This window comes from Pipistrellus hanaki, assembly GCF_964339955.1.
Source record: "Pipistrellus hanaki genome assembly, chromosome: 11".
NCBI classification, from domain to species: Eukaryota; Metazoa; Chordata; class Mammalia; order Chiroptera; family Vespertilionidae; genus Pipistrellus; species Pipistrellus hanaki.
In genome coordinates this window covers 72,120,535-72,141,104 of record NC_140513.1, presented here as the reverse complement: position 1 = coordinate 72,141,104, position 20,570 = coordinate 72,120,535, and positions in this window count along the sequence as shown.

Below are 20,570 nucleotides of genomic sequence, written 5' to 3'. Positions count from 1 at the left end.
CTCTATAACACAGTTGAGAGACAATGTTCCCGAGCTGCCTCAGTTCATAACAGTGTGTAGGAAGTTGTTTGATAAAGTGGGCAAAGCTTATACTTGGACCAGAAGGCAGACTATAGGAAACTATATGAAAACATGGATAATTCAGAGAAAATGAGTGTAAACAGATGAGAACTTGTTTAGAACAGCTCAAAGAGATTCTCCAGTCAGTTCTTAGTGTAGTAAAGGTAGCTACGATCCGGGAAATCTTTAATTTGAGTTAAGATGACATGAAACACGGTATGAATCCTATATTCTTTACTTAAAGGAGACTAGAGTGGTAAATGTGTGTTATACAAGGCAGAATACCATTGAAATAGAGAAAGAAACACGTTCGGCAGCTTTGGAAAGCCTTCCACTTCACTGAAATGTAGTACTACACTCTATAACACAGTTGAGAGACAATGTTCCTGAGCTGCCTCAGTTCATAACAGTGTGAAGGAAGTTGTTTGATAAAGTGGGCAAAGCTTATACTTGGACCAGAAGGAAGAATATTGGAAACTACATGAAAACATGGATAATTCAGAGAAAATGAGTGTAAACAGATGAGAACTTGTTTAGAATGGCTCAAAGAGATTCTCAAGTCAGTTCTTAGTGTAGTAAAGGTAGCTAAGATCCGGGAAATCCTTAATTGGAGTTAAGATGACATGAAACACTGTATGAATCCTATATTCTTTATTTAAGGAGAGTAGAGTGGTAAATGTGTTTTATACAAGGCAGAAGACCATTGAAATAGAGAAAGAAACACGTTCGGCAGCTTTGGAAAGCCTTACACTTCACTGAAATGTAGTACTACACTCTATAACACAGTTGAGAGACAATGTTCCCGAGCTGCCTCAGTTCATAACAGTGTGTAGGAAGTTGTTTGATAAAGTGGGCAAAGCTTATACTTGGACCAGAAGGCAGAATATAGGAAACTACATGAAAACATGGATAATTCAGAGAAAATGACTGTAAACAGATGAGAACTTGTTTAGAACAGCTCAAAGAGATTCTCCAAGTCAGTTCTTAGTGTAGTAAAGGTAGCTAAGATCCGGGAAATCCTTAATTCGAGTTAAGATGACATGAAACACTATATGAATCCTATATTCTTTACAAAAAGGAGACTAGAGTGGTAAATGTGTGTTATACAAGGCAGAATACCATTGAAATTGCGAAAGAAACACGTTCCGCAGCTTTGGAAAACCTTACACTTCACTGAAATGTAGTACTACACTCTATAACACAGTTGAGAGACAATGTTCCCGAGCTGCCTCAGTTCATAACAGTGTGTAGGAAGTTGTTTGATAAAGTGGGCAAAGCTTATACTTGGACCAGAAGGCAGAATATAGGAAACTACATGAAAACATGGATAATTCAGAGAAAATGACTGTAAACAGATGAGAACTTGTTTAGAACAGCTCAAAGAGATTCTCCAAGTCAGTTCTTAGTGTAGTAAAGGTAGCTAAGATCCGGGAAATCCTTAATTCGAGTTAAGATGACATGAAACACTATATGAATCCTATATTCTTTACAAAAAGGAGACTAGAGTGGTAAATGTGTGTTATACAAGGCAGAATACCATTGAAATTGCGAAAGAAACACGTTCCGCAGCTTTGGAAAACCTTACACTTCACTGAAATGTAGTACTACACTCTATAACACAGTTGAGAGACAATGTTCCCGAGCTGCCTCAGTTCATAACAGTGTGTAGGAAGTTGTTTGATAAAGTGGGCAAAGCTTATACTTGGACCAGAAGGCAGAATATAGGAAACTACATGAAAACATGGATAATTCAGAGAAAATGACTGTAAACAGATGAGAACTTGTTTAGAACAGCTCAAAGAGATTCTCCAAGTCAGTTCTTAGTGTAGAAAAGGTAGCTAAGATCCGGGAAATCCTTAATTCGAGTTAAGATGACATGAAACACTGTATGAATCCTATATTCTTAACTTAAAGGAGACTAGAGTGGTAAATGTTTGTTATACAAGGCAGAATACCATTGAAATTGAGAAAGAAACACGTTCCGCAGCTTTGGAAAACCTTACACTTCACTGAAATGTAGTACTACACTCTATAACACAGTTGAGAGACAATGTTCCCGAGCTGCCTCAGTTCATAACAGTGTGTAGGAAGTTGTTTGATAAAGTGGGCAAAGCTTATACTTGGACCAGAAGGCAGAATATAGGAAACTACATGAAAACATGGATAATTCAGAGAAAATGACTGTAAACAGATGAGAACTTGTTTAGAACAGCTCAAAGAGATTCTCCAAGTCAGTTCTTAGTGTAGAAAAGGTAGCTAAGATCCGGGAAATCCTTAATTCGAGTTAAGATGACATGAAACACTGTATGAATCCTATATTCTTAACTTAAAGGAGACTAGAGTGGTAAATGTGTGTTATACAAGGCAGAATACCATTGAATTAGAGAAAGAAACACGTTTGGCAGCTTTGGAAAGCCTTACACTTCACTGAAAGGTAGTACTACACTCTATAACACAGTTGAGAGACAATGTTCCTGAGCTGCCTCAGTTCATAACAGTGTGTAGGAAGTTGTTTGATAAAGTGGGCAAAGCTTATACTTGGACCAGAAGGCAGACTATAGGAAACTATATGAAAACATGGATAATTCAGAGAAAATGAGTGTAAACAGATGAGAACTTGTTTAGAACAGCTCAAAGAGATTCTCCAGTCAGTTCTTAGTGTAGTAAAGGTAGCTACGATCCGGGAAATCTTTAATTTGAGTTAAGATGACATGAAACACGGTATGAATCCTATATTCTTTACTTAAAGGAGACTAGAGTGGTAAATGTGTGTTATACAAGGCAGAATACCATTGAAATAGAGAAAGAAACACGTTCGGCAGCTTTGGAAAGCCTTCCACTTCACTGAAATGTAGTACTACACTCTATAACACAGTTGAGAGACAATGTTCCTGAGCTGCCTCAGTTCATAACAGTGTGAAGGAAGTTGTTTGATAAAGTGGGCAAAGCTTATACTTGGACCAGAAGGAAGAATATTGGAAACTACATGAAAACATGGATAATTCAGAGAAAATGAGTGTAAACAGATGAGAACTTGTTTAGAATGGCTCAAAGAGATTCTCCAGTCAGTTCTTAGTGTAGTAAAGGTAGCTAAGATCCGGGAAATCCTTAATTGGAGTTAAGATGACATGAAACACTGTATGAATCCTATATTCTTTATTTAAGGAGAGTAGAGTGGTAAATGTGTTTTATACAAGGCAGAATACCATTGAAATAGAGAAAGAAACACGTTCGGCAGCTTTGGAAAGCCTTACACTTCACTGAAATGTAGTACTACACTCTATAACACAGTTGAGAGACAATGTTCCCGAGCTGCCTCAGTTCATAACAGTATGTAGGAAGTTGTTTGATAAAGTGGGCAAAGCTTATACTTGGACCAGAAGGCAGAATATAGGAAACTACATGAAAACATGGATAATTCAGAGAAAATGACTGTAAACAGATGAGAACTTGTTTAGAACAGCTCAAAGAGATTCTCCAAGTCAGTTCTTAGTGTAGAAAAGGTAGCTAAGATCCGGGAAATCCTTAATTCGAGTTAAGATGACATGAAACACTATATGAATCCTATATTCTTTACAAAAAGGAGACTAGAGTGGTAAATGTGTGTTATACAAGGCAGAATACCATTGAAATTGCGAAAGAAACACGTTCCGCAGCTTTGGAAAACCTTACACTTCACTGAAATGTAGTACTACACTCTATAACACAGTTGAGAGACAATGTTCCCGAGCTGCCTCAGTTCATAACAGTGTGTAGGAAGTTGTTTGATAAAGTGGGCAAAGCTTATACTTGGACCAGAAGGCAGACTATAGGAAACTATATGAAAACATGGATAATTCAGAGAAAATGAGTGTAAACAGATGAGAACTTGTTTAGAACAGCTCAAAGAGATTCTCCAGTCAGTTCTTAGTGTAGTAAAGGTAGCTACGATCCGGGAAATCTTTAATTTGAGTTAAGGTGACATGAAACACGGTATGAATCCTATATTCTTTACTTAAAGGAGACTAGAGTGGTAAATGTGTGTTATACAAGGCAGAATACCATTGAAATAGAGAAAGAAACACGTTCGGCAGCTTTGGAAAGCCTTCCACTTCACTGAAATGTAGTACTACACTCTATAACACAGTTGAGAGACAATGTTCCTGAGCTGCCTCAGTTCATAACAGTGTGAAGGAAGTTGTTTGATAAAGTGGGCAAAGCTTATACTTGGACCAGAAGGAAGAATATTGGAAACTACATGAAAACATGGATAATTCAGAGAAAATGAGTGTAAACAGATGAGAACTTGTTTAGAATGGCTCAAAGAGATTCTCAAGTCAGTTCTTAGTGTAGTAAAGGTAGCTAAGATCCGGGAAATCCTTAATTGGAGTTAAGATGACATGAAACACTGTATGAATCCTATATTCTTTATTTAAGGAGAGTAGAGTGGTAAATGTGTTTTATACAAGGCAGAAGACCATTGAAATAGAGAAAGAAACACGTTCGGCAGCTTTGGAAAGCCTTACACTTCACTGAAATGTAGTACTACACTCTATAACACAGTTGAGAGACAATGTTCCCGAGCTGCCTCAGTTCATAACAGTATGTAGGAAGTTGTTTGATAAAGTGGGCAAAGCTTATACTTGGACCAGAAGGCAGAATATAGGAAACTACATGAAAACATGGATAATTCAGAGAAAATGACTGTAAACAGATGAGAACTTGTTTAGAACAGCTCAAAGAGATTCTCCAAGTCAGTTCTTAGTGTAGAAAAGGTAGCTAAGATCCGGGAAATCCTTAATTCGAGTTAAGATGACATGAAACACTGTATGAATCCTATATTCTTAACTCAAAGGAGACTAGAGTGGTAAATGTGTGTTATACAAGGCAGAATACCATTGAAATTGCGAAAGAAACACGTTCCGCAGCTTTGGAAAACCTTACACTTCACTGAAATGTAGTACTAAACTCTATAACACAGTTGAGAGACAATGTTCCCGAGCTGCCTCAGTTCATAACAGTGTGTAGGAAGTTGTTTGATAAAGTGGGCAAAGCTTATACTTGGACCAGAAGGCAGAATATAGGAAACTACATGAAAACATGGATAATTCAGAGAAAATGACTGTAAACAGATGAGAACTTGTTTAGAACAGCTCAAAGAGATTCTCCAAGTCAGTTCTTATTGTAGAAAAGGTAGCTAAGATCCGGGAAATCCTTAATTCGAGTTAAGATGACATGAAACACTGTATGAATCCTATATTCTTAACTTAAAGGAGACTAGAGTGGTAAATGTGTGTTATACAAGGCAGAATACCATTGAATTAGAGAAAGAAACACGTTTGGCAGCTTTGGAATGCCTTACACTTCACTGAAAGGTAGTACTACACTCTATAACACAGTTGAGAGACAATGTTCCCGAGCTGCCTCAGTTCATAACAGTGTGTAGGAAGTTGTTTGATAAAGTGGGCAAAGCTTATACTTGGACCAGAAGGCAGACTATAGGAAACTATATGAAAACATGGATAATTCAGAGAAAATGAGTGTAAACAGATGAGAACTTGTTTAGAACAGCTCAAAGAGATTCTCCAGTCAGTTCTTAGTGTAGTAAAGGTAGCTACGATCCGGGAAATCTTTAATTTGAGTTAAGATGACATGAAACACTGTATGAATCCTATATTCTTTACTTAAAGGAGACTAGAGTGGTAAATGGGTGTTATACAAGGCAGAATACCATTGAAATAGAGAAAGAAACACGTTCGGCAGCTTGGGAAAGCCTTACACTTCACTGAAATGTAGTACTACACTCTATAACACAGTTGAGAGACAATGTTCCTGAGCTGCCTCAGTTCATAACAGTGTGAAGGAAGTTGTTTGATAAAGCGGGCAAAGCTTATACTTGGACCAGAAGGCAGAATATTGGAAACTACATGAAAACATGGATAATTCAGAGAAAATGAGTGTAAACAGATGAGAACTTGTTTAGAATGGCTCAAAGAGATTCTCCAGTCAGTTCTTAGTGTAGTAAAGGTAGTTAAGATCCGGGAAATCCTTAATTCGAGTTAAGATGACATGAAACACTGTATGAATCCTATATTCTTTATTTAAGGAGACTAGAGTGGTAAATGTGTTTTATACAAGGGAGAAGACCATTGAAATAGAGAAAGAAACACGTTCGGCAGCTTTGGAAAGCCTTACACTTCACTGAAATGTAGTACTACACTCTATAACACAGTTGAGAGACAATGTTCCCGAGCTGCCTCAGTTCATAACAGTATGTAGGAAGTTGTTTGATAAAGTGGGCAAAGCTTATACTTGGACCAGAATGCAGAATATAGGAAACTACATGAAAACATGGATAATTCAGAGAAAATGACTGTAAACAGATGAGAACTTGTTTAGAACAGCTCAAAGAGATTCTCCAAGTCAGTTCTTAGTGTAGAAAAGGTAGCTAAGATCCAGGAAATCCTTAATTCGAGTTAAGATGACATGAAACACTATATGAATCCTATATTCTTTACAAAAAGGAGACTAGAGTGGTAAATGTGTGTTATACAAGGCAGAATACCATTGAAATTGCGAAAGAAACACGTTCCGCAGCTTTGGAAAACCTTACACTTCACTGAAATGTAGTACTACACTCTATAACACAGTTGAGAGACAATGTTCCCGAGCTGCCTCAGTTCATAACAGTGTGTAGGAAGTTGTTTGATAAAGTGGGCAAAGCTTATACTTGGACCAGAAGGCAGAATATAGGAAACTACATGAAAACATGGATAATTCAGAGAAAATGACTGTAAACAGATGAGAACTTGTTTAGAACAGCTCAAAGAGATTCTCCAAGTCAGTTCTTAGTGTAGAAAAGGTAGCTAAGATCCGGGAAATCCTTAATTCGAGTTAAGATGACATGAAACACTGTATGAATCCTATATTCTTAACTTAAAGGAGACTAGAGTGGTAAATGTGTGTTATACAAGGCAGAACACCATTGAAATTGAGAAAGAAACAAGTTCCGCAGCTTTGGAAAACCTTACACTTCACTGAAATGTAGTACTACACTCTATAACACAGTTGAGAGACAATGTTCCCGAGCTGCCTCAGTTCATAACATTGTGTAGGAAGTTGTTTGATAAAGTGGGCAAAGCTTATACTTGGACCAGAAGGCAGAATATAGGAAACTACATGAAAACATGGATAATTCAGAGAAAATGACTGTAAACAGATGAGAACTTGTTTAGAACAGCTCAAAGAGATTCTCCAAGTCAGTTCTTAGTGTAGAAAAGGTAGCTAAGATCCGGGAAATCCTTAATTCGAGTTAAGATGACATGAAACACTGTATGAATCCTATATTCTTAACTTAAAGGAGACTAGAGTGGTAAATGTGTGTTATACAAGGCAGAATACCATTGAATTAGAGAAAGAAACACGTTTGGCAGCTTTGGAAAGCCTTACACTTCACTGAAAGGTAGTACTACACTCTATAACACAGTTGAGAGACAATGTTCCCGAGCTGCCTCAGTTCATAACAGTGTGTAGGAAGTTGTTTGATAAAGTGGGCAAAGCTTATACTTGGACCAGAAGGCAGATTATAGGAAACTATATGAAAACATGGATAATTCAGAGAAAATGAGTGTAAACAGATGAGAACTTGTTTAGAACAGCTCAAAGAGATTCTCCAGTCAGTTCTTAGTGTAGTAAAGGTAGCTACGATCCGGGAAATCTTTAATTTGAGTTAAGATGACATGAAACACGGTATGAATCCTATATTCTTTACTTAAAGGAGACTAGAGTGGTAAATGTGTGTTATACAAGGCAGAATACCATTGAAATAGAGAAAGAAACACGTTCGGCAGCTTTGGAAAGCCTTCCACTTCACTGAAATGTAGTACTACACTCTATAACACAGTTGAGAGACAATGTTCCTGAGCTGCCTCAGTTCATAACAGTGTGAAGGAAGTTGTTTGATAAAGTGGGCAAAGCTTATACTTGGACCAGAAGGAAGAATATTGGAAACTACATGAAAACATGGATAATTCAGAGAAAATGAGTGTAAACAGATGAGAACTTGTTTAGAATGGCTCAAAGAGATTCTCCAGTCAGTTCTTAGTGTAGTAAAGGTAGCTAAGATCCGGGAAATCCTTAATTGGAGTTAAGATGACATGAAACACTGTATGAATCCTATATTCTTTATTTAAGGAGAGTAGAGTGGTAAATGTGTTTTATACAAGGCAGAAGACCATTGAAATAGAGAAAGAAACACGTTCGGCAGCTTTGGAAAGCCTTACACTTCACTGAAAGGTAGTACTACACTCTATAACACAGTTGAGAGACAATGTTCCCGAGCTGCCTCAGTTCATAACAGTGTGTAGGAAGTTGTTTGATAAAGTGGGCAAAGCTTATACTTGGACCAGAAGGCAGATTATAGGAAACTATATGAAAACATGGATAATTCAGAGAAAATGAGTGTAAACAGATGAGAACTTGTTTAGAACAGCTCAAAGAGATTCTCCAGTCAGTTCTTAGTGTAGTAAAGGTAGCTACGATCCGGGAAATCTTTAATTTGAGTTAAGATGACATGAAACACGGTATGAATCCTATATTCTTTACTTAAAGGAGACTAGAGTGGTAAATGTGTGTTATACAAGGCAGAATACCATTGAAATAGAGAAAGAAACACGTTCGGCAGCTTTGGAAAGCCTTCCACTTCACTGAAATGTAGTACTACACTCTATAACACAGTTGAGAGACAATGTTCCTGAGCTGCCTCAGTTCATAACAGTGTGAAGGAAGTTGTTTGATAAAGTGGGCAAAGCTTATACTTGGACCAGAAGGAAGAATATTGGAAACTACATGAAAACATGGATAATTCAGAGAAAATGAGTGTAAACAGATGAGAACTTGTTTAGAATGGCTCAAAGAGATTCTCCAGTCAGTTCTTAGTGTAGTAAAGGTAGCTAAGATCCGGGAAATCCTTAATTGGAGTTAAGATGACATGAAACACTGTATGAATCCTATATTCTTTATTTAAGGAGAGTAGAGTGGTAAATGTGTTTTATACAAGGCAGAAGACCATTGAAATAGAGAAAGAAACACGTTCGGCAGCTTTGGAAAGCCTTCCACTTCACTGAAATGTAGTACTACACTCTATAACACAGTTGAGAGACAATGTTCCCGAGCTGCCTCAGTTCATAACAGTGTGTAGGAAGTTGTTTGATAAAGTGGGCAAAGCTTATACTTGGACCAGAAGGCAGAATATTGGAAACTACATGAAAACATGGATAATTCAGAGAAAATGAGTGTAAACAGATGAGAACTTGTTTAGAATGGCTCAAAGAGATTCTCCAGTCAGTTCTTAGTGTAGTAAAGGTAGCTAAGATCCGGGAAATCCTTAATTCGAGTTAAGATGACATGAAACACTGTATGAATCCTATATTCTTTATTTAAGGAGACTAGAGTGGTAAATGTGTTTTATACAAGGGAGAAGACCATTGAAATAGAGAAAGAAACACGTTCGGCAGCTTTGGAAAGCCTTACACTTCACTGAAATGTAGTACTACACTCTATAACACAGTTGAGAGACAATGTTCCCGAGCTGCCTCAGTTCATAACAGTATGTAGGAAGTTGTTTGATAAAGTGGGCAAAGCTTATACTTGGACCAGAAGGCAGAATATAGGAAACTACATGAAAACATGGATAATTCAGAGAAAATGACTGTAAACAGATGAGAACTTGTTTAGAACAGCTGAAAGAGATTCTCCAAGTCAGTTCTTAGTGTAGAAAAGGTAGCTAAGATCCAGGAAATCCTTAATTCGAGTTAAGATGACATGAAACACTATATGAATCCTATATTCTTTACAAAAAGGAGACTAGAGTGGTAAATGTGTGTTATACAAGGCAGAATACCATTGAAATTGCGAAAGAAACACGTTCCGCAGCTTTGGAAAACCTTACACTTCACTGAAATGTAGTACTACACTCTATAACACAGTTGAGAGACAATGTTCCCGAGCTGCCTCAGTTCATAACAGTGTGTAGGAAGTTGTTTGATAAAGTGGGCAAAGCTTATACTTGGACCAGAAGGCAGAATATAGGAAACTACATGAAAACATGGATAATTCAGAGAAAATGACTGTAAACAGATGAGAACTTGTTTAGAACAGCTCAAAGAGATTCTCCAAGTCAGTTCTTAGTGTAGAAAAGGTAGCTAAGATCCGGGAAATCCTTAATTCGAGTTAAGATGACATGAAACACTGTATGAATCCTATATTCTTAACTTAAAGGAGACTAGAGTGGTAAATGTGTGTTATACAAGGCAGAACACCATTGAAATTGAGAAAGAAACAAGTTCCGCAGCTTTGGAAAACCTTACACTTCACTGAAATGTAGTACTACACTCTATAACACAGTTGAGAGACAATGTTCCCGAGCTGCCTCAGTTCATAACATTGTGTAGGAAGTTGTTTGATAAAGTGGGCAAAGCTTATACTTGGACCAGAAGGCAGAATATAGGAAACTACATGAAAACATGGATAATTCAGAGAAAATGACTGTAAACAGATAAGAACTTGTTTAGAACAGCTCAAAGAGATTCTCCAAGTCAGTTCTTAGTGTAGAAAAGGTAGCTAAGATCCGGGAAATCCTTAATTCGAGTTAAGATGACATGAAACACTGTATGAATCCTATATTCTTAACTTAAAGGAGACTAGAGTGGTAAATGTGTGTTATACAAGGCAGAATACCATTGAATTAGAGAAAGAAACACGTTTGGCAGCTTTGGAAAGCCTTACACTTCACTGAAAGGTAGTACTACACTCTATAACACAGTTGAGAGACAATGTTCCTGAGCTGCCTCAGTTCATAACAGTGTGTAGGAAGTTGTTTGATAAAGTGGGCAAAGCTTATACTTGGACCAGAAGGCAGATTATAGGAAACTATATGAAAACATGGATAATTCAGAGAAAATGAGTGTAAACAGATGAGAACTTGTTTAGAACAGCTCAAAGAGATTCTCCAGTCAGTTCTTAGTGTAGTAAAGGTAGCTACGATCCGGGAAATCTTTAATTTGAGTTAAGATGACATGAAACACGGTATGAATCCTATATTCTTTACTTAAAGGAGACTAGAGTGGTAAATGTGTGTTATACAAGGCAGAATACCATTGAAATAGAGAAAGAAACACGTTCGGCAGCTTTGGAAAGCCTTCCACTTCACTGAAATGTAGTACTACACTCTATAACACAGTTGAGAGACAATGTTCCTGAGCTGCCTCAGTTCATAACAGTGTGAAGGAAGTTGTTTGATAAAGTGGGCAAAGCTTATACTTGGACCAGAAGGAAGAATATTGGAAACTACATGAAAACATGGATAATTCAGAGAAAATGAGTGTAAACAGATGAGAACTTGTTTAGAATGGCTCAAAGAGATTCTCCAGTCAGTTCTTAGTGTAGTAAAGGTAGCTAAGATCCGGGAAATCCTTAATTGGAGTTAAGATGACATGAAACACTGTATGAATCCTATATTCTTTATTTAAGGAGAGTAGAGTGGTAAATGTGTTTTATACAAGGCAGAAGACCATTGAAATAGAGAAAGAAACACGTTCGGCAGCTTTGGAAAGCCTTACACTTCACTGAAATGTAGTACTACACTCTATAACACAGTTGAGAGACAATGTTCCCGAGCTGCCTCAGTTCATAACAGTGTGTAGGAAGTTGTTTGATAAAGTGGGCAAAGCTTATACTTGGACCAGAAGGCAGAATATTGGAAACTACATGAAAACATGGATAATTCAGAGAAAATGAGTGTAAACAGATGAGAACTTGTTTAGAATGGCTCAAAGAGATTCTCCAGTCAGTTCTTAGTGTAGTAAAGGTAGCTAAGATCCGGGAAATCCTTAATTCGAGTTAAGATGACATGAAACACTGTATGAATCCTATATTCTTTATTTAAGGAGACTAGAGTGGTAAATGTGTTTTATACAAGGGAGAAGACCATTGAAATAGAGAAAGAAACACGTTCGGCAGCTTTGGAAAGCCTTACACTTCACTGAAATGTAGTACTACACTCTATAACACAGTTGAGAGACAATGTTCCTGAGCTGCCTCAGTTCATAACAGTATGTAGGAAGTTGTTTGATAAAGTGGGCAAAGCTTATACTTGGACCAGAAGGCAGAATATAGGAAACTACATGAAAACATGGATAATTCAGAGAAAATGACTGTAAACAGATGAGAACTTGTTTAGAACAGCTCAAAGAGATTCTCCAAGTCAGTTCTTAGTGTAGAAAAGGTAGCTAAGATCCGGGAAATCCTTAATTCGAGTTAAGATGACATGAAACACTATATGAATCCTATATTCTTTACAAAAAGGAGACTAGAGTGGTAAATGTGTGTTATACAAGGCAGAATACCATTGAAATTGCGAAAGAAACACGTTCCGCAGCTTTGGAAAACCTTACACTTCACTGAAATGTAGTACTACACTCTATAACACAGTTGAGAGACAATGTTCCCGAGCTGCCTCAGTTCATAACAGTGTGTAGGAAGTTGTTTGATAAAGTGGGCAAAGCTTATACTTGGACCAGAAGGCAGACTATAGGAAACTATATGAAAACATGGATAATTCAGAGAAAATGAGTGTAAACAGATGAGAACTTGTTTAGAACAGCTCAAAGAGATTCTCCAGTCAGTTCTTAGTGTAGTAAAGGTAGCTACGATCCGGGAAATCTTTAATTTGAGTTAAGATGACATGAAACACGGTATGAATCCTATATTCTTTACTTAAAGGAGACTAGAGTGGTAAATGTGTGTTATACAAGGCAGAATACCATTGAAATAGAGAAAGAAACACGTTCGGCAGCTTTGGAAAGCCTTCCACTTCACTGAAATGTAGTACTACACTCTATAACACAGTTGAGAGACAATGTTCCTGAGCTGCCTCAGTTCATAACAGTGTGAAGGAAGTTGTTTGATAAAGTGGGCAAAGCTTATACTTGGACCAGAAGGAAGAATATTGGAAACTACATGAAAACATGGATAATTCAGAGAAAATGAGTGTAAACAGATGAGAACTTGTTTAGAATGGCTCAAAGAGATTCTCAAGTCAGTTCTTAGTGTAGTAAAGGTAGCTAAGATCCGGGAAATCCTTAATTGGAGTTAAGATGACATGAAACACTGTATGAATCCTATATTCTTTATTTAAGGAGAGTAGAGTGGTAAATGTGTTTTATACAAGGCAGAAGACCATTGAAATAGAGAAAGAAACACGTTCGGCAGCTTTGGAAAGCCTTACACTTCACTGAAATGTAGTACTACACTCTATAACACAGTTGAGAGACAATGTTCCCGAGCTACCTCAGTTCATAACAGTATGTAGGAAGTTGTTTGATAAAGTGGGCAAAGCTTATACTTGGACCAGAAGGCAGAATATAGGAAACTACATGAAAACATGGATAATTCAGAGAAAATGACTGTAAACAGATGAGAACTTGTTTAGAACAGCTCAAAGAGATTCTCCAAGTCAGTTCTTAGTGTAGAAAAGGTAGCTAAGATCCGGGAAATCCTTAATTCGAGTTAAGATGACATGAAACACTGTATGAATCCTATATTCTTAACTCAAAGGAGACTAGAGTGGTAAATGTGTGTTATACAAGGCAGAATACCATTGAAATTGCGAAAGAAACACGTTCCGCAGCTTTGGAAAACCTTACACTTCACTGAAATGTAGTACTAAACTCTATAACACAGTTGAGAGACAATGTTCCCGAGCTGCCTCAGTTCATAACAGTGTGTAGGAAGTTGTTTGATAAAGTGGGCAAAGCTTATACTTGGACCAGAAGGCAGAATATAGGAAACTACATGAAAACATGGATAATTCAGAGAAAATGACTGTAAACAGATGAGAACTTGTTTAGAACAGCTCAAAGAGATTCTCCAAGTCAGTTCTTATTGTAGAAAAGGTAGCTAAGATCCGGGAAATCCTTAATTCGAGTTAAGATGACATGAAACACTGTATGAATCCTATATTCTTAACTTAAAGGAGACTAGAGTGGTAAATGTGTGTTATACAAGGCAGAATACCATTGAATTAGAGAAAGAAACACGTTTGGCAGCTTTGGAAAGCCTTACACTTCACTGAAAGGTAGTACTACACTCTATAACACAGTTGAGAGACAATGTTCCCGAGCTGCCTCAGTTCATAACAGTGTGTAGGAAGTTGTTTGATAAAGTGGGCAAAGCTTATACTTGGACCAGAAGGCAGACTATAGGAAACTATATGAAAACATGGATAATTCAGAGAAAATGAGTGTAAACAGATGAGAACTTGTTTAGAACAGCTCAAAGAGATTCTCCAGTCAGTTCTTAGTGTAGTAAAGGTAGCTACGATCCGGGAAATCTTTAATTTGAGTTAAGATGACATGAAACACTGTATGAATCCTATATTCTTTACTTAAAGGAGACTAGAGTGGTAAATGGGTGTTATACAAGGCAGAATACCATTGAAATAGAGAAAGAAACACGTTCGGCAGCTTGGGAAAGCCTTACACTTCACTGAAATGTAGTACTACACTCTATAACACAGTTGAGAGACAATGTTCCCGAGCTGCCTCAGTTCATAACAGTGTGTAGGAAGTTGTTTGATAAAGTGGGCAAAGCTTATACTTGGACCAGAAGGCAGAATATAGGAAACTACATGAAAACATGGATAATTCAGAGAAAATGACTGTAAACAGATGAGAACTTGTTTAGAACAGCTCAAAGAGATTCTCCAAGTCAGTTCTTAGTGTAGAAAAGGTAGCTAAGATCCGGGAAATCCTTAATTCGAGTTAAGATGACATGAAACACTGTATGAATCCTATATTCTTAACTTAAAGGAGACTAGAGTGGTAAATGTGTGTTATACAAGGCAGAACACCATTGAAATTGAGAAAGAAACAAGTTCCGCAGCTTTGGAAAACCTTACACTTCACTGAAATGTAGTACTACACTCTATAACACAGTTGAGAGACAATGTTCCCGAGCTGCCTCAGTTCATAACATTGTGTAGGAAGTTGTTTGATAAAGTGGGCAAAGCTTATACTTGGACCAGAAGGCAGAATATAGGAAACTACATGAAAACATGGATAATTCAGAGAAAATGACTGTAAACAGATGAGAACTTGTTTAGAACAGCTCAAAGAGATTCTCCAAGTCAGTTCTTAGTGTAGAAAAGGTAGCTAAGATCCGGGAAATCCTTAATTCGAGTTAAGATGACATGGATCACTGTATGAATCCTATATTCTTAACTTAAAGGAGACTAGAGTGGTAAATGTGTGTTATACAAGGCAGAATACCATTGAATTAGAGAAAGAAACACGTTTGGCAGCTTTGGAAAGCCTTACACTTCACTGAAAGGTAGTACTACACTCTATAACACAGTTGAGAGACAATGTTCCTGAGCTGCCTCAGTTCATAACAGTGTGTAGGAAGTTGTTTGATAAAGTGGGCAAAGCTTATACTTGGACCAGAAGGCAGATTATAGGAAACTATATGAAAACATGGATAATTCAGAGAAAATGAGTGTAAACAGATGAGAACTTGTTTAGAACAGCTCAAAGAGATTCTCCAGTCAGTTCTTAGTGTAGTAAAGGTAGCTACGATCCGGGAAATCTTTAATTTGAGTTAAGATGACATGAAACACGGTATGAATCCTATATTCTTTACTTAAAGGAGACTAGAGTGGTAAATGTGTGTTATACAAGGCAGAATACCATTGAAATAGAGAAAGAAACACGTTCGGCAGCTTTGGAAAGCCTTCCACTTCACTGAAATGTAGTACTACACTCTATAACACAATTGAGAGACAATGTTCCTGAGCTGCCTCAGTTCATAACAGTGTGAAGGAAGTTGTTTGATAAAGTGGGCAAAGCTTATACTTGGACCAGAAGGAAGAATATTGGAAACTACATGAAAACATGGATAATTCAGAGAAAATGAGTGTAAACAGATGAGAACTTGTTTAGAATGGCTCAAAGAGATTCTCCAGTCAGTTCTTAGTGTAGTAAAGGTAGCTAAGATCCGGGAAATCCTTAATTGGAGTTAAGATGACATGAAACACTGTATGAATCCTATATTCTTTATTTAAGGAGAGTAGAGTGGTAAATGTGTTTTATACAAGGCAGAAGACCATTGAAATAGAGAAAGAAACACGTTCGGCAGCTTTGGAAAGCCTTACACTTCACTGAAATGTAGTACTACACTCTATAACACAGTTGAGAGACAATGTTCCCGAGCTGCCTCAGTTCATAACAGTATGTAGGAAGTTGTTTGATAAAGTGGGCAAAGCTTATACTTGGACCAGAAGGCAGAATATAGGAAACTACATGAAAACATGGATAATTCAGAGAAAATGACTGTAAACAGATGAGAACTTGTTTAGAACAGCTCAAAGAGATTCTCCAAGTCAGTTCTTAGTGTAGAAAAGGTAGCTAAGATCCGGGAAATCCTTAATTCGAGTTAAGATGACATGAAACACTGTATGAATCCTATATTCTTAACTCAAAGGAGACTAGAGTGGTAAATGTGTGTTATACAAGGCAGAATACCATTGAAATTGAGAAAGAAACACGTTCCGCAGCTTTGGAAAACCTTACACTTCACTGAAATGTAGTACTACACTCTATAACACAGTTGAGAGACAATGTTCCCGAGCTGCCTCAGTTCATAACAGTGTGTAGGAAGTTGTTTGATAAAGTGGGCAAAGCTTATACTTGGACCAGAAGGCAGAATATAGGAAACTACATGAAAACATGGATAATTCAGAGAAAATGACTGTAAACAGATGAGAACTTGTTTAGAACAGCTCAAAAAGATTCTCCAAGTCAGTTCTTATTGTAGAAAAGGTAGCTAAGATCCGGGAAATCCTTAATTCGAGTTAAGATGACATGAAACACTGTATGAATCCTATATTCTTAACTTAAAGGAGACTAGAGTGGTAAATGTGTGTTATACAAGGCAGAATACCATTGAATTAGAGAAAGAAACACGTTTGGCAGCTTTGGAAAGCCTTACACTTCACTGAAAGGTAGTACTACACTCTATAACACAGTTGAGAGACAATGTTCCCGAGCTGCCTCAGTTCATAACAGTGTTTAGGAAGTTGTTTGATAAAGTGGGCAAAGCTTATACTTGGACCAGAAGGCAGACTATAGGAAACTATATGAAAACATGGATAATTCAGAGAAAATGAGTGTAAACAGATGAGAACTTGTTTAGAACAGCTCAAAGAGATTCTCCAGTCAGTTCTTAGTGTAGTAAAGGTAGCTACGATCCGGGAAATCTTTAATTTGAGTTAAGATGACATGAAACACTGTATGAATCCTATATTCTTTACTTAAAGGAGACTAGAGTGGTAAATGGGTGTTATACAAGGCAGAATACCATTGAAATAGAGAAAGAAACACGTTCGGCAGCTTGGGAAAGCCTTACACTTCACTGAAATGTAGTACTACACTCTATAACACAGTTGAGAGACAATGTTCCTGAGCTGCCTCAGTTCATAACAGTGTGAAGGAAGTTGTTTGATAAAGTGGGCAAAGCTTATACTTGGACCAGAAGGCAGAATATTGGAAACTACATGAAAACATGGATAATTCAGAGAAAATGAGTGTAAACAGATGAGAACTTGTTTAGAATGGCTCAAAGAGATTCTCCAGTCAGTTCTTAGTGTAGTAAAGGTAGCTAAGATCGGGGAAATCCTTAATTCGAGTTAAGATGACATGAAACACTGTATGAATCCTATATTCTTTATTTAAGGAGACTAGAGTGGTAAATGTGTTTTATACAAGGCAGAAGACCATTGAAATAGAGAAAGAAACACGTTCGGCAGCTTTGGAAAGCCTTACACTTCACTGAAATGTAGTACTACACTCTATAACACAGTTGAGAGACAATGTTCCCGAGCTGCCTCAGTTCATAACAGTGTGTAGGAAGTTGTTTGATAAAGTGGGCAAAGCTTATACTTGGACCAGAAGGCAGAATATTGGAAACTACATGAAAACATGGATAATTCAGAGAAAATGAGTGTAAACAGATGAGAACTTGTTTAGAATGGCTCAAAGAGATTCTCCAGTCAGTTCTTAGTGTAGTAAAGGTAGCTAAGATCCGGGAAATCCTTAATTCGAGTTAAGATGACATGAAACACTGTATGAATCCTATATTCTTTATTTAAGGAGAGTAGAGTGGTAAATGTGTTTTATACAAGGCAGAAGACCATTGAAATAGAGAAAGAAACACGTTCGGCAGCTTTGGAAAGACTTACACTTCACTGAAATGTAGTACTACACTCTATAACACAGTTGAGAGACAATGTTCCCGAGCTGCCTCAGTTCATAACAGTATGTAGGAAGTTGTTTGATAAAGTGGGCAAAGCTTATACTTGGACCAGAAGGCAGAATATAGGAAACTACATGAAAACATGGATAATTCAGAGAAAATGACTGTAAACAGATGAGAACTTGTTTAGAACAGCTCAAAGAGATTCTCCAAGTCAGTTCTTAGTGTAGAAAAGGTAGCTAAGATCCGGGAAATCCTTAATTCGAGTTAAGATGACATGAAACACTGTATGAATCCTATATTCTTTACAAAAAGGAGACTAGAGTGGTAAATGTGTGCTATACAAGGCAGAATACCATTGAAATTGTGAAATAAACACGTTCCGCAGCTTTGGAAAACCTTACACTTCACTGAAATGTAGTACACACTCTATAACACAGTTGAGAGACAATGTTCCCGAGCTGCCTCAGTTCATAACAGTGTGTAGGAAGTTGTTTGATAAAGTGGGCAAAGCTTATACTTGGACCAGAAGGCAGAATATAGTAAACTACATGAAAACATGGATAATTCAGAGAAAATGACTGTAAACAGATGAGAACTTGTTTAGAACAGCTCAAAGAGATTCTCCAAGTCAGTTCTTATTGTAGAAAAGGTAGCTAAGATCCGGGAAATCCTTAATTCGAGTTAAGATGACATGAAACACTGTATGAATCCTATATTCTTAACTTAAAGGAGACTAGAGTGGTAAATGTGTGTTATACAAGGCAGAATACCATTGAAATTGAGAAAGAAACACGTTCCGCAGCTTTGGAAAACCTTACACTTCACTGAAATGTAGTACTACACTCTATAACACAGTTGAGAGACAATGTTCCCGAGCTGCCTCAGTTCATAACAGTGTGTAGGAAGTTGTTTGATAAAGTGGGCAAAGCTTATACTTGGACCAGAAGGCAGAATATAGGAAACTACATGAAAACATGGATAATTCAGAGAAAATGACTGTAAACAGATGAGAACTTGTTTAGAACAGCTCAAAGAGATTCTCCAAGTCAGTTCTTAGTGTAGAAAAGGTAGCTAAGATCCGGGAAATCCTTAATTCGAGTTAAGATGACATGAAACACTGTATGAATCCTATATTCTTAACTTAAAGGAGACTAGAGTGGTAAATGTGTGTTATACAAGGCAGAATACCATTGAATTAGAGAAAGAAACACGTTTGGCAGCTTTGGAAAGCCTTACACTTCACTGAAAGGTAGTACTACACTCTATAACACAGTTGAGAGACAATGTTCCCGAGCTGCCTCAGTTCATAACAGTGTGTAGGAAGTTGTTTGATAAAGTGGGCAAAGCTTATACTTGGACCAGAAGGCAGACTATAGGAAACTATATGAAAACATGGATAATTCAGAGAAAATGAGTGTAAACAGATTAGAACTTGTTTAGAATGGCTCAAAGAGATTCTCCAGTCAGTTCTTAGTGTAGTAAAGGTAGCTAAGATCCGGGAAATCCTTAATTCGAGTTAAGATGACATGAAACACTGTATGAATCCTATATTCTTTATTTAAGGAGAATAGAGTGGTAAATGTGTTTTATACAAGGCAGAAGACCATTGAAATAGAGAAAGAAACACGTTCGGCAGCTTTGGAAAGCCTTACACTTCACTGAAATGTAGTACTACACTCTATAACACAGTTGAGAGACAATGTTCCCGAGCTGCCTCAGTTCATAACAGTGTGAAGGAAGTTGTTTGATAAAGTGGGCAAAGCTTATACTTGGACCAGAAGGCAGAATATTGGAAACTACATGAAAACATGGATAATTCAGAGAAAATGAGTGTAAACAGATGAGAACTTGTTTAGAATGGCTCAAAGAGATTCTCCAGTCAGTTCTTAGTGTAGTAAAGGTAGCTAAGATCCGGGAAATCCTTAATTCGAGTTAAGATGACATGAAACACTGTATGAATCCTATATTCTTTATTTAAGGAGACTAGAGTGGTAAATGTGTTTTATACAAGGCAGAAGACCATTGAAATAGAGAAAGAAACACCTTCGGCAGCTTTGGAAAGCCTTACACTTCACTGAAATGTAGTACTACACTCTATAACACAGTTGAGAGACAATGTTCCTGAGCTGCCTCAGTTCATAACAGTGTGTAGGAAGTTGTTTGATAAAGTGGGCAAAGCTTATACTTGGACCAGAAGGCAGAATATAGGAAACTACATGAAA